Here is a 16,075-nt window from a genome sequence, read left to right on the forward strand (position 1 = left end):
TTTATTTTACTTAGGCTGAAATCATCAGTGTCTAGCAGAAACAGCTGTGTTAGTGCAGGTGAGAAGATTTAGTCTTGCTTGTGGCAAATAATTTGTGTGGTTTATTTTAGTGCAAACTTAAAATCACTGTCAAGTGCATTACGTATATTAATTACAAGAAGAACAGTGCATGACTTACAAATTGTCCAACTTGTAACTTCAAATTGCTCTACCTCCTGAGAGCAATTTGGTCTACCTCCTGCTCAGCATGTCAAATAACCTTGGGTTGCTCTTTGAAGCATCCATCAAAATGGGAATGTGTGTGAATTTGAGATAGAAAGCACTTAAGCATAGAAAAAAGACCATGTATGAATGAGTGTGAATGGGTGAATAAGGGATGTTGTAAAAAGCGATTTGAGTGCTCAGGTAGAGTAGAAAAGTGCTCCAAAGAAGTGAGAAAAAAGGTATATTTCAGTTTAACTTTTTCTGTGATTTCCTGTCTCTTTGGAGCTAAAAGAGACCACCCAAACACATTAGAAATATCATTAGAATGACCAGAGTGTCTTCTACTGAGCACATCTAAGTAGGGTAACTCAAATAAGTCAAAAGATATAGACTAAAGTATGGGGAATGGAGAAAAGTAAGGCTACTCACAATAATTTCTGTTGTGAACTCCAGTAGATTTTGTCAAGTCTGTGCCAGCAGACGATGAGGAGTGGAGAGAAAGAGACTGAACTGAACCAAAGGGGAAAGGGGAAAAAAAAGGCATCCACAACAAGAGAAAACAGTTCTGGGGGTACGGGGGAAAACAAAACAGATCTTGAGGCCAGGAAAACTGTCCAAAAACTAAGAAGATCTGGGAGGCTGACCGCAGGTCCAGTAGTGATGAACGAGATGTAGCAGCTCTGGGGGCTGGCTGCGGAACCAGCAGCAACGCCAAAACAGTTTTGAGGGCCAACAATGATGGCGAAGATCCTCAGCCAACACATTAAGAGGATGAAGACAGCTACAAAGAAGGGAACCTTCAGGACCCAGGCAGGGCATGCAGGATGTGGCTTGGTAGATGAAATAAGAGACACACACTAAGACGTGACTTGACACTGTGAGATGAAGACATGGCTATAGACTTGTAGTCAAGACAGCCTAAACCAAGACCAAGACAATACCAAGACCAAGACCAAGACAGACCGAGTCAAGACCAAGACAAAGTCGAGCCGAGATTGAGACTGAGACAAAAAAGTCTTTAAACTGCAGCCAGATGCTGCTTCGTTTACGGGTGTCAGGCATATTTATGTGTTTTTGCGATGCACTCGTACAGCCCTCCTCACCGCTGTCTAGTGTCTCACTCACTTACTGAGAGGACAGACGCACACTCCACTTGACTGTCACGTCTCTCACCCTCTCTGTTTTTCACATAATGATATTATCCTATATCTTCGCATGTGATTGCCCACAATATGGAGGGATTGGAGCACAGCTGAGCCACTGTGTAAGAGCCGAGCAGTGAAAGGAAATTAAGTGAGGAGCGGCTCTCGCTCAATGGGAGTCAACTCTGATTCACTACAACGCACTCTCTAAGCACGGCTCTTAGAGCTGATGCCTTTGCGCATGACACATTATCGAATGTTATGTTGTGTGTTATGGATACTATTGACTCCAAATCTCCCGACCATTATGTCGATCTGAGACAGAAAGACCGAGACAGCGAGACCAAGACAAGACCGAGGGATCCGAGACCAAGACAAGACCAAAGTCTGTCGAGACCAAGACAAGATCAAGACCACGTATAAGTGGTCTCGAGACAACCAACTCTACATGACTGACTGGAGAGACAGAGGGAAGATGGATCACCTAAACAAGAGTAGCTAAATGAGAAACCTGGGACAGAGGGAAGGCACGGAGACAGAAACCTAAAGTCTAGAAACTGTCATGTAATTAATATATCCTTAGTATCCTTATTTTCCTGTTATATTGTTTTATGTACTTTAATAATGAAGGTTTGTAGAGCAAGGCCACAAACTGTGACATGTAAAGTACCAAAATAATACCTATATGAGACACAGTTTATGATTCTAATGTTAGAGATCCTGCAACTGGCGTTTTGGGCTGTGAAGGGGTTTCTCTCTTCTGGAAGATGATTGAATAAAAAGAAGTCCAAAGTTTTATGCCCTGGAGGTCAAGAGTTGTGTGTAGAGAAGAACATGACTTAGAAAAGGGCATTTATGGTCATATTTTGTCTAATTTGGGGAGAATTGTCTCATATGTGTTTATTATTCTCTTCTCTTTAAAATTACATACGCAGTTACTGGGTGTTGTCTACTTCCTCTTTCTGATTCTGAACAGCATGTTTGATAAAATATTCTTATGAAGGCGTATTTTGAGTGATTCTAAGTGTGTGAATGTTGTGAGTACTGGATTTGAGTGATTCTGTGTGATTCGTACCAAATAATAAACAAGTAATAATAACACTGCGTGGGTTCATAGCAGAGTGCGGGAAAAAGAGGAAGTCTGAGAGAAGAGAGTGTGTGTATGTGTGTCAAACAGGATGTGAACCACCAAGTCTGAATATAGCTTGTGAGCTGGTGAGAGACATTGCAACATGAAAACAGAGGAATTAGAGACTGAATGTCTTAAAAAAGTAATAAAATGATATTAATTACATGTTTTAGTGTGTCAATACAGGTGGACTCTTCTCAACCTAAAAACATGAGTATAGCGGCAAAAGGATAAATTAACTGAATTGGGATGAGAAACAGGCCAGCCTTTGGTTTAACATTTTACAGCTTGACCTCTCATTCTGTCCTTATCCTGAGAAGAAGCTTAAAGGACAGTCAATCTCCTGATGAAGACAGAAGACAGACAGAACACCGTGGACTTGAAGAGTTAACAGCAGGCAAAAGACGGTGCAACTGACCTGTAGGTTTAGGTTTAGGATTGTCCACCACATCACAAGAAAAGAAAAAGAGAGTAAGATAAATACAGACTGACAATTACGTGAATAAATAGAAAACACACATACACAAATTGTTACATGTGAAATTATTTTTGGAAAGAATCAGAAGTGAGATAGTTTGAATCCACAGCTCAGTGCAAAGAGGCATGAATTAAACCTGATTATAAAATACACATGCAATGAAGAAGCAGCTTACACTCAATTAATATGACCACATAACATAAATGCAATGAAGAACACGCTTACACTTAGGAATGTGAATACATGACATAAATTAGTGTTTCTGGCCGGAAAGAGAGAAGCGGGTCGTTTAAGTTTGTCACTTTTAGGTGCAAAGCTGACCTTGATCAATTTTCCACATGCAGCAGTCGGAAGAAAGTTATAGGTTAACATCACTGGAAACGTTCAGGCCAAGTTTCTGGTTGAATTGTTCACAGCGCCATGTGTTACTAAACCTCACCAGTGAGCTCTCACTTCTGCCTGAAGACAAGTAATGCAGTTCCAAAGAGCAATAACATGGATGAGGAAAAGAAATCTAAACTCAAAAGGTCTTTGCCCGAAAATCAAACTTGCAGCGTAACATCTCACAGTCCATGTCCACACTGGGGGCGCTGCCTGAGAAGGATTCTTCTCTGAGTGGCAGCCGCTGATCTGGTCTCAATGTCAACTCTCCTGATGTTAAGAAGAAATTCAAATTGGGACACAAACGAACCGGGGGCTCTGACAGCAAGGTGTCTTTGGGTCCTTTCTCCCTGATGGGCCGCTCCAAGCAGAGCAACAGTGACCTGAACAACCTGTGCATTAACCCTTTAAGACCTACCATAGAACCAAGTCCGCCAGAGCTTATATTTATATTTTTACATGCTGTAGTGCCATTTTTGGGAGCATTTCAAGTTGCTATACATCAATACAACCATTATAGCCCAAATTTTAATAGTATGTATGCATTAAGTGCATAGAAATTACATAAATTGCAAGAAAGTGCAATAAACTACAAAAAAAATTGAAAATCGTGTTTGTTTTTTTTAACATATATTTCTAGTTAGAGAAATTTAAGAGGCTTATCCCTCAAAACTGTAAATACAAAAAAATTCCACAAAATAGTTTCCTATCACAGGAAATTTATTTTGAGTGTCTTCATAATTTTATTTTTGAAATACACCAATTTTTATATAGTGCAAGAAAAACGAAAATAAATATTATAATGCAAATTTGAAAAAAGCAGCATATGCATCAAAATAAACTATTTCCAGCAGTGCAATTTTAGTTCTAAGCATCCCAGAAACGACACAGAAAGTCATAAAGTCAAATATAATGCCCTGATGGTAAAAAACTAAATTTCCGTGAAAATGACGTCACTTCCGGCTTCGGGCAGGTAATGGCGGACATGCGATAGTTCACGCTGACGTCTATTCTAACGTAGGAAGTGTTACAAACAGCTGATCGGATCAGCAAAGCGTGTTTCTGGAATATAATGTTTTTGTTGCTGCAAGTGCTTTTTATGCAGTTTTTGCAAAGCTATATGTGGAAGGAAACCGTGACCTAGGACAAGCTGATGGCATAAGATGTAAGTACAACTCCTCCGGTTTCATATGCAAAAAAAATTATTGCGCTAGTTTACGTGGTTGCAGTTCTACAGGGATTTAAAACTATTTGCGCAAAAGGGAGCGTGCCTGCTCTGACCGGTTTTAAAGGGTTAACGGCAGCCATGTGTACACAGAGGAGACCAAACCCAAGAGTGGATTCTGTCTCGGAAAGAGAACTGCCCGGTACTGGACTGTTGAAGTGAGAGAGGACAACGGAGTGGGAGCAGTAGGTGAGAACACAGAGGAATGCTGTTATTTAATGTGGGAAATCAAAATTTGGGTTAGCAAACCTGGGAAAGAAAACTGACTGTTTAAGTGGAAAAATTGTGAAGGAGTCTGAAACGCTGCAAAAAGAAACATATACAAAATCACACACACAAACAGAAAATGCATTAACCTTAGAAATACAAGAGAGGTCATGTAGATTAGACAGTATCTTGAGCATGTGAGTCTGTTTATCATCTTGTCCAAGTCGCTTAGTGTGTAGTAGTTTTTAGAATAGCGAATTTGATGTGCTCTTGTACAGATTGATCAAAACAAGTGATTACTGTAGAAAGAAATAAAATAATTCAATAAGGTGGTAATGTTTAAACTAGAGATGGACTGATCCGATATTACGTATCGGTATCGGTCCGATACTGACCTAAATTACTGGATCGGATATCGGAGAAAAATAAAAAAATGTAATCTGATCCATTATTAAATATCACGAAAGCACCTCACAAAACTTGCAACACGCCGTAACTCACCTCAGAACGTTAGCACGTCGGAGCAGTATGCATCACGTGATAGAGCGGCTGTGGCATGCGGGACCTGTCGGTGGTCTGGATAGCATTTGGAGCTTCGCTAGCAACCCGGCATTTCATCTCCGACAAAGTTATCCCGAGAGAAGTAAAGCAAGTGTGTAAGTCCATCTCTGAATGTTTGTAAAGCATTCCTGCGTTAAGCTTAACAAGCGACTGCCTCTCCTGCTGCTACTTCAATCATGAAACTGCTTAACGATCAGCTGATCGGCTTTTCTGTCGCGAGTCCGTGTCTCTAGTTTGCTTTTGGCCCACTTTGCACCAGAAAGAGGAAACCAGCGGCTGAACAACAGCAGCACGTTTAAGCTTGATCAGCTGTTGTTAGAATGTATTTAATATTACTTTCTACTCCAGGATCTTTTTCTACATAGCTGACGCTGGTAACTGTGCAGGGGCGGATCTAGCAAAGTTTAGCCAGGGGGGCCAATAGGGCATTAACAGGGAAAAGGGGGCACAAAGACATACTTTTCTTTCTTATTCTCATTTAAAATGTCTAGCTTTTAATAAATAATTATCTGACACCCAAAGTTTTAATTTGATGTAAAATGAATAGAAGTCCATTACTGCATATAGTAACTATTAAGTCTAATATATATACCCTAGTAAGCTATAGTACTTTTTCCTTTGGGAAGGTACCATCTGTGCAGTCTGCAATTTTGTTGAAGAAAGATGTTGAATCTATTTAATATTTCTTGAAAAATAATTGATTTCTGTGCATTTTTTTTCACACTGCATCAAATTAAGGTTGATTACGTTGATTAAGCATCATGAGGTGGAGCGTGAGGGGTGGTTCCCTATTTTTTATTTATTTATTTTTGTTGTTGCTGGGAGTTGGAACCCTATTAGTTAGGTTGCTTAATATTTATGCTAAGTACTCTTTAAAATACCAGAATAGGGAGGATGGTGTAGGTTTAAGTTTATTAGATTGATCAGTATTGCTGAACTATGAAATATTTTTTTTTGCATACAGGTATAACAGAATAGCTTTAGTGTAGTTGTTGTTTTAAACTTGAGTATGAACTTATACAAAATGCAGCAAGATATTTAAAAAACAGTTTTGTTGATTATAAAACACTATATCGGATTCATATCGGTATCGGCAGATATCCAAATTTATGATATCGGTATCGGTATCGGACATAAAAAAGTGGTATCGTGCCATCTCTAGTTTAAACATGCATTTCTCTTGTCACGGCAACTTCTTGAGAGATGACTCAGTATGCAAATTAGTTGAATGACTGGGGACTGGAAAAGAAAAAAGAGTAACTTAGGTTTCCTATCTAATTGTATGCGTGAAGCTTGCACTGGAAGAGACACGGTGACTGTGTGGCTTTTAACAAGATTTTCTGTGTATTGAGCAGGTGAAATTATGTCAGTTGACCTCAGAGTCTCAGGATGCTGAAGAACCTGAGGCCACTGAAATATGATGTGGGGAAAATGAACAGAGGGAGTGATTTAAGTCTGATTTCAGACTATGTAAGTATTAGTTAAGCCAAAAGTAGGGCAAAACTTTTGTGGCCCTGAAGCTCTCCCCCCGAAAGTTCTATTCCCAACAACATATGGATAGATTAATAAGTAAAATTTTCTGTGTTTAAGACTTTTGAGGTTGTTGTTTTTGTGATGGGTTGATTCGGTCGGTTAGGTTTGGGTGGTCTTCTCATTTTAATAGAGGGAGTTTTATTAAACATGGACATGTCTAAGGTGGCCCATTATTTTTGTAACAGTGCACTTAGAAAACCTGTCAGGTGATATTGTTTTGTGTTTTGATGAGCTAATAATCAGCTCTCTTTTTCTCATTTTTGTTCTAAGCAGGCCTGAAAGATTGAATTAATAGCGCTGTAAAAACTTCCAGGAGAACAAATATAAGGTGACCTTTTCCAGATTACAACTGGCTGAGGAGAAGGCTACGTGTGGGAACCTGATCAGGTTGTAAGTCCCTGTCTAAAAGGATTGCAGTCAATCCAGTCCAAGAGCATAAAGAACTCTTTTCCTAAAAAACAAAAAACAAAATAAAATAAAACAAATGAATGAGCTCATGTTGCGCGGGAGTCTCCACTATCAGCAATATCTCGTGTGAATGCGTGTGAGTGAATGTGTGTGACTGGACCAAGGTTAGGATGAATGAATGTGGACAACATTACCATGCCAGCAAGAGAAAGGGGATGCTTTGCTTTGCTTTGTTTTGCTTTTGCCATAAGCAGGAGGAGTGGAAGACTTAATTCTGGGGATGCTGGTTTTGGGTTGCAGATGTTTCCTTTGAGAAAATTTCTGTTTTATTGACTGGGGTTAGATTATGGTATTACATTATACTGTTGGGAAAATGCCAAATGCTAAAGGGGAAACATTTTTTGATATTACTCATGTTACCATTAACCAAAGAAACACATGACTGATAACTGTTCTGTTTTAAGTTTTCTTTCTTATAACACAGATTAGATCATAAGTGGGGAAAACTGAGTATGAAATGTGAAGTTCAGGTTAACACACAGGTTTTGTTTCTATGAAGTTCCAAGGATGCAGGCTCTGGATGGAGCCAGGAGTTCGAAAAGATTTGACATGATGATTAAATTGATTTCATCTCTTAAACACAGGTTTGCAGGCCCGGAGCAGATATGCCTGAGAGGAGGATCGCTGAGGTGTTTTGAGAAATAATATGACTAACCTTTTTTCTTTTAATTTCCTAAGCCCTGGTGAAGCATTTTCAGTTTGTGACACATAAGAGGTGTCAAAAGGGGGAATTTTAGGTTGAAGTTGAAATAATGGGTTTTGGGATCATTTTATGACTTGTTGGGTGATTGATAATTTAAGTACAGTAAAACTTATGCATAAGAGATTGCTTATAGGCTTAAGCCTAACTGATTGAAAATCTCTGACTTGGGTTGGATGTATTTTAGTAGAATAACCGTTTATAATCATTTTATACACACACATTGCATATTTGGGCTCATTAAGAGTTGATGCTCAGACTCAGTCTATTAAAGGTTTCAAGCTTTGTTTGGTGTTATGTCCAGACAATCTATTGTGTAAGTGACTTGGAGCTCTGTCAGTGCGCCCCAGGGCAGCTGTGGCTACAATGTAGCTTGCCATCGCCAGTGTGTGAATGTGTGTGTGAATGGGTGAATGACTGAATGTAGTGTGAAGCGCTTTGGGGTCCTTAGGGACTAGAAAAGCGCTATACAAATGCAGGCCATTTACCATTTACCATAGAAGGATAAACTGCATACACGCTTACAAACACATGATTTAAACATAGGCCAAGCCAAAGGCCTGGAATTCATTTAGCTTTTAACTGCACAACTTTTAACTTGCAGGGATGGCGTGGAGTGTAGTGAATGAATGCATAACATGCTTACATACACGAACATCACATAGATGTATTTTCTAGGGTAAAGGTGGAACACATCTTGCTTTATCTTTGCTTAGCAACTAGTGGGCTGTGCAGGGGTCTCTCTCTTCCGGAAGATGGTTGAATAAAAAGAAGTCCAAAGTTTTATGCCCTGGAGGCCAAGAGTTGTGTGTAGAGAAGAACATGACTTAGAAAAGGGCATTTATGGTCATATTTTGTCTAATTTGGGGAGAATTGTCCCATATGTGTTTATTTCTCTTAAATGTTCTAACACACTATGGGTCAGTTTTCTCTGTTCTATCATGGGGACAAGAGATTCGGGGTTAATAAAACTATAAATAAAACACAAGCAGAAAACAATAAAGAGAACCAAACCATTAATAACAATAAAGAATATTTACTTATTGACCTGTACTGTCACTGCTCTGGGGTTTACTTTTGTTTGTTGATTTATATACAAAAGAATTTAAGAGGATTTAACCCAATAATTTTTTTACAAGCAATCTTGACGGATTTTACGTCCCTACACTGGCAGTAGGCTATACTGTTTATACTAACTTTATACTAGACAGTATACAGTTGGTGTTAAGATGGAAGTCAGTGAATTAATCTTACCACTGTTAGCTTAAATTCAAATGTGTGTTTGCTGAGCTCATAGAAAATGTATTTATTTGAAAATACCTCCCGCTTCAATAAAAGTTACTTCTTTTATACTCGCTCCTCTTCTGTAGCTCTAGCTTGATGCTGCACCAAAATAGTCCTGCCCACTTAAACTTCAGAGCATGGAGCTATAGATTATCCATATTTTTTTGTCTCATTCATCAGTTTGTACATGATAAGCACTGGTGATATTATACATCAAAAGGACTTTTATGTGCCATTGTTACCTTCATTTAGGCTCAGAGAAGTTTGACGTTTCAATGCACATGGAGGTTGGGGGAAAAAAAACTTCCCTCAAATGCATTAAACCTGAAGTAACAATCCTGTTTTGGATGTAAACTGTAAGGGAGTAGAAAGTACAGTATTTGTGAAAATTCTACTTAACCACAGTAATGAAATATTTGCATATTCTTACTTCCTGTCTCTACAAATCTCGACTGAAGGGTTGAAAAATGCATGTGATCACCCCAGTTTATTTATGGGAGCTACTTTAGGGTATTGTGCATGCAGACTCACTATTATGACTTACTTCAGACATTGATTTAAATGAACCATTTTTTCCTCACAAATAGAAACCAAAACTTATTTACTTCAGAATTTGTAATAGGAATAATAATAATACACTACGCTGAGACAGATAACACAGTAACAACCAGTGTTGGGAAGGTTACTTTTAAAATGTATTCCGTTACAGAATACAGAATACATGCCCCAAAATGTATTCTGTAACGTATTCCGTTACGTTACTCAATGACAGTAACGTATTCTGAATACTTTGGATTACTTAATATATTATCATGCTTTTTACAACAACGTGAATGTACTATTGCTGTGTGATTTATTACTATTACTGAAGGTCCGCGACTCCGAACTGTAGTAAAGGGTAGTGATGTGCGATACCACTGATTTCCTTTCCGATCCGATACCAAGTAATATTCAGGGTGGTATCGACGATACTGATCCGATACCGATACTTTGTACAAAACGGATTTTATTTATTGTATCTCAAATTATAGCGTCATAATGATTACAGGACATCAGAATACCTTCTTCTTATCACTTAATAATGCAGAGTTCATCATATAGAAATAAAAAAACTAAAGTTGTGTGCTATTTGAACACCTTGCCTGCCTGGAGGACTAAAGGACTCCGTGAGAGACTCTCACCCTAGCAGCACCTGTCCCTCTCCTCCTCTTCAGTTCGCCTCAACATACGCTCGTCATATTTTGTGATATGATTTACTCTGAGGTGTTTGACAAGGTTAGTGATGTTGCCACAACCATACATGCCAACCCTCCCGATTTTTCCGGCAGAATCCCACCTTTCTCCAGATTTTCCACCCGGACAACAAAGTTGAAAAACCATATCGCAGAATTCATAGCGCGGCCCAGCCAATTCCAGTTTCCAACAATGACGGCAGCGACTTAGTTTTAATATCACTCTTATTTCTCTTTCTGGGTCGCAAAAAAACTTTTAACATATTTTCAGGTGAGAATGTAGCTGTGTAAACTTCAAATATCTGAGCCGACCAACACATCGTTTTCAAACCCCCGCGGTCTTTCACCACTCGGGTTAAACATGATGTACAAGTCACTTTGATAACTTAAAAATGTTCTTGTTGGGCTTTTTCAGTGTTTTATTTGTTCGTGAGTAAATCGGTTTGGCTGAGATTAAAGTTATTAGATTAGATTAAATTAAATTAAACTTTATTATTCCCTCGGGAGGGTTCCTCCGGGGTTTTCACACAGCTGAATAAACGTCAAACAGAAAACTGATTAAACAGAAGAGTTTACGTCAGTGTCCGGTTATATTTTAGACAGCAAGGAGCAGACGGCAGAGTTTCACTCCACCGAGGGAGCTCGTGACGTACTACCCGGCTTTCTTTAGACCGCGAAGGCCGGTCCTCAGGTGGAAGCAGCCTCTGAATTTGGACACCCCCGCTGTTTCCGGGCCGGCCAATAATAACGGTGACATTTAACGTATTTTATCCGATAAATAAACCCTGTAAAATATATTTATCCGCCCAAACAGCCCTTTTGAATGTCTCCCTAATTCTGAGGTCTCAAGGTTGGCAAGTATGGCCACAACACCTCACTTTTTTTGCCACATTTATTGCAAACCACGGCTCAGCTGTTTGTGGAGGTAAAATACATCCGCACAATTACGCTCAGCCATTGTTGTGAGTGCGCACGCCAAGGGGCTGCGAGACATTTATACAGCCGTATTTCGCACATGACTATGAAAGGCGGAAGAGGAAGTAGTTCCTATGAATGTAGGCAATCCGAATGTTATAGTTTCTTTCCACTGTGTTCCTGTTAATGATAAACTACAAATTTACTCTAAATTACTAAAATATCGATATTTTAATGTGAGAATCGATTCTAGAACATAAATGATTGGTATCGGAGGAATCGATATTTCAGGATCGATCCGCACATCACTAGTAAAGGGACCTCTGGCTAATACGGCGGGGTCCCTGTCGGCTCATAGCCGAAAACTAGCTTTACTTTGTTGTGTGGGTCAATTTTTCTTGCGAGAGACAGAGAGAGGCGTTGAAAGGCTGCTCCAACGGAACTTATTGTTTTCGGAGGAAAACACGAACACGGTGTACAGTCGAGTCTTAATAGCTTACTTACAACTGGGCTCGTCAGGCACTCTTCTTGGCTGAAGTGGTTATTATTATATTTACATGCTTCCAGCTCCCGTTTTTCCTCGACGACAGCTCGTACCTTTCCACTCGCCTTTTTCTCCCTCCTGGCGCTCACAGACCCATAACGTGTATGGCAGTCCATTCTCCCTGTAACACGGACTACACTGCCCATGATGCTACATTCTTTAGAGCTATGCTTGTAGCATTCTGCCTGTTAGCTTAGCACAACAACAACAACGAAAAGGCGCTCTCTCACCCAGGAAACACACAGTCGCAGAAAGAGAGAGAGAGCGAGCTGTAACCATGGCAACTGTAACGCTGCCGCCTGGAACTACAGAACGTAGCTGTCAAACAAAATCCAAACAGTCCTGACCCGCGACAATATGAAACAGGAAAGTACCGCAGTGTAATCCATTTATTTCAACAAAGTAACTGTATTCTGAATACCACCTTTTTAAACGGTAACTGTAACGGAATACAGTTACTAATATTTTGTATTCTAAATACGTAACGGCGGTACATGTATTCCGTTACTCCCCAACACTGGTAACAACACATGCTGAGATTATTGTTATGCCCTTGAGTCAAAAGTCAGCGGTTGGTGTGTGTGCTGATTGAGCTACATAAGCAGAGTGATAAATAAGCTCAGAGTGAGACATCATTGCCACAAGAGATCTTTGTATCCTATGTGCGGAAATGGAGCGAGGGAGCGCTCTGTTCACTAACCTATCTTTGATGTACCCTTTCGTTTATGATGTCGTGAAAAAGTGCTCCGGCAGTTATTAAATAGGGACTAGTTCATGTTCACGCTAAGAGTGCTCTACACGTTCGCACCTCGGAAAACGTTCGTCTTTGTGAGTATTGACATGTGTAGAGACAGTCGTTATGTGTGTTTACATGGAGCGAACTGTATGCTGATGTAATGTACATGTTAAGCTAGGCTAATCGGCAAGTTGTTATTAAGATGTGTGTTAACCAGCGATTCATTTTCATTTTTTCTCATGTTCTAGTTACATAAAAACAAGAAAGTCAAGCCTTGTGTGGAAGACCTCTTCTATTTGTTCGCTAGCTGTCTAACCTCACAGGGTCACGTGTCGTGAGGGCAGCATAGTAAAAAGACGAAGGAAAAGACGCCTACTCAGCGGGTTCAAACATACAGAGCTACTTTAAGCAACATGAGTCTACGCTCAGGAAGAAATTACCTAAAAGACTACGCTGCTGAAGAGCTAGACGAAGCAGCCGGTGGTGAACAGCAACCAGACGTTGCCACTCAACCAGCTACAACGCAGCAACGGTCTCAACCATTCGACACCAAGTCGCAGCAATCCAGAACCTCGACAAGGCGTTCTCAACGGACATCCTCATCAACAGCTTCTGCAGCTGCAAGGGCCTACGCCAAAGCTCAAGCAGCACGAGCTCAACTGGCCTTCGCTGAAAAGGAAGCTAATGCAATGAAACAGAGAGCTGAACTGGATGCTCATCTACATGTCCTCCAGTGCCAAAAAGCAATAGCCGCAGCTGAAGCAGAGGCCTCAGCCTATGAAGAAGCAGAGATTCAGAGCGGGGAGCTCTACGGAGAACTTTGTGAGGAAGCTGAGCCCATCAGTACAGTGCACCGCACTAACGAATATGTTCAACAACAATGTGAGTTACTCTACCCAGACACTCAGCACGACTCAGCACAGCCTCCTAAAGGAAATTGCAATGAAGTAGATGCACAAGACAGTACACAAATAACTAATCCTTTTATAACCAACACTCAGACGAAAACACCACCTGTAAATAGAGAAAGGAAACAGGAGCAAACAGTGAACACATGTGTAGTCGACACGTACTGGTCCAACTCCACAAAGCACACCCCCAACCTTAACAACTGCGTACCTGAATCAAGTGAAATGCAACAGTTTGCAAAATACCTAATTCGCAAAGAACTAGTTAGCACAGGTCTTTTGCAATTTGATGACAAACCTGAAAACTATTGGGCATGGAAAACCTCATTCATCAGCGCAACCAAAGACCTAAATTTGTCTCCAAGAGAGGAATTAGACTTGCTAACAAAATGGTTGGGTCCAACATCATCCGAACAGGCTAAGCGCATTCGTGCTGTACACACCCTCAATCCTGCTGCAGGTGCGAAGATGGTCTGGCAACGCCTTGAAGAGTGCTACGGCTCACCTGAGGCTATTGAGGACGCACTCTTAAAAAAGGTAGAGGACTTTCCCAAACTCACAAACAAAGACAATGTTAAGCTGCAGGAACTTAGTGACATCTTATTGGAGCTTCAGTGTGCTAAACAAGATGGCGCGCTCCCAGGACTTGCTTACCTGGACACAGCTAGAGGAGTCAGGCAAATAGTGGAAAAACTTCCCTTCAACCTACAGGAAAAGTGGACAACTGTAGGAACACAGTACAAGGAGACTCATAGTGTGTCATTTCCTCCTTTCTCAGTTTTCACACAATTTGTCCAGCGGCAAGCGAAAATGAGGAATGACCCAAGCTTTGCTATGTCCAAGGCCAACACTCATGTCCCTTCTCCCACAGAAAAACTGAGGTCATATAGTCACAAACCTACTGTGTCAGCACACAAAATGGACATTACGGCAGAGCCGGACCAGAATAATCTCAGTCCAAAGAAAATGGAGGAACCGGATCGCCAGTGCCCAATCCACAAAAAACCACATCCACTCAAAAAGTGTAAGCTCTTTAGAGACAAACCTATTGAAGAAAGACAAGCCTATCTCAAAGAGCACCACATATGCTACAGATGCTGTGGGTCTGTCCAACACATTGCAAAAAACTGTAAAGCAATGGTTAAGTGTATTGAATGTGACAGCCTCAAACACTTATCTGCAATGCATCCTGGTCCTACTCTTGCCCCTAAGAGTACTACACCAGGAAACAACGACAATGAAGAGCAAATCGAGAGCTCACCTTCAGTCGAGTCGAAGTGCACAGAGGTATGTGGCCAAGGTGATAGCCCACGTTCATGTTCTAAGATCAGTTTGGTCAAAGTGTATCCCGCAGGCCAAAAAGAGAGAGCTATAAAAATGTATGCAGTAATAGATGATCAGTCCAACAGGTCACTGGTTAAGTCAGAGTTTTTCAGCCTTTTCAAAATCAATGCCAAACCCACTCCATACACCTTAAAGACTTGCTCTGGCAGAGAACAAACCTCAGGTAGGAGAGCTGTAAACTTCTTCCTCGAGTCTTTGGATGGAGAAGTCAACATCCAGCTACCCCCTTTAATTGAATGTGACTCTGTGCCGGACAATAGATCTGAAATACCCTCTCCAGAGATTGCCGAGCATCACCCACATCTTCTTCCAGTGACAGATAACATCCCACCTGTCGACCACCACGCCCCAATCCTTTTACTCCTTGGAAGGGACGTCATCAGGGTCCATAAGGTACGTGAGCAAATCAACGGACCCAATGATGCACCATACGCCCAAAGGCTAGACCTGGGTTGGGTTATTGTGGGGGAGGTGTGTCTAGGAAAAGTGCACAGTCAGTCAGAGGTCAATGTCTATAAAACACACACCTTAGATAATGGACGTGCATCCTATTTTGAGCCTTGCCCAAACACAATTCACGTTAAAGAGAATTATGGGGTCACTATGAATGCAACCTGCATCACAGACAATTTGGGACACTCTGTGTTTGTTAGATCTGAGGGTGATAACAAACAAGCCATGTCTATCGACGACAGAGCATTCCTGACAATAATGGACAGTGAAGTTTATCAAAACCAAGAGAACAGCTGGGTTGCACCTTTACCCTTTCGCTCACAGAGAAGGAGGCTCCCTGACAACAGAGAACAAGCCCTAAAACGCCTCTGCTCTCTCCGAAAGACTTTGGAAAAGAGACCAGAAATGAAAGATCACTACATCCAATTCATGCAGAAAATGTTGGATAACGACCAAGCCGAGCCTGCCCCTCCTCTGCCACTAAATAAAGAACATTGGTATCTGCCCACGTTTGGGGTATACCACCCACAGAAGCCACAACAAATACGAGTCGTGTTTGATTCAAGTGCAGAATGTGACGGAATTTCGCTCAATCAAGTGCTTCTTGGTGGACCTGATTTGAACAACTCCC

The 16,075-nt window shown here is 40.8% G+C and overlaps 1 protein-coding gene across 1 annotated transcript in view; it reads left to right on the plus strand.

Annotated features, from left to right (window-relative positions):
- Positions 1 to 16,075, plus strand: part of opcml (opioid binding protein/cell adhesion molecule-like) — a 449,624-nt gene that overhangs the window by 49,418 nt on the left and 384,131 nt on the right. The gene's annotated exons all lie outside the window — the stretch shown is intronic.

This window comes from Mchenga conophoros, linkage group LG10 (assembly GCF_057382185.1).
Source record: "Mchenga conophoros isolate Kocher_MC1m ecotype Shallow Benthic linkage group LG10, M_conophoros_male_GT1.1, whole genome shotgun sequence".
Classification (NCBI taxonomy): domain Eukaryota; kingdom Metazoa; phylum Chordata; class Actinopteri; order Cichliformes; family Cichlidae; genus Mchenga; species Mchenga conophoros.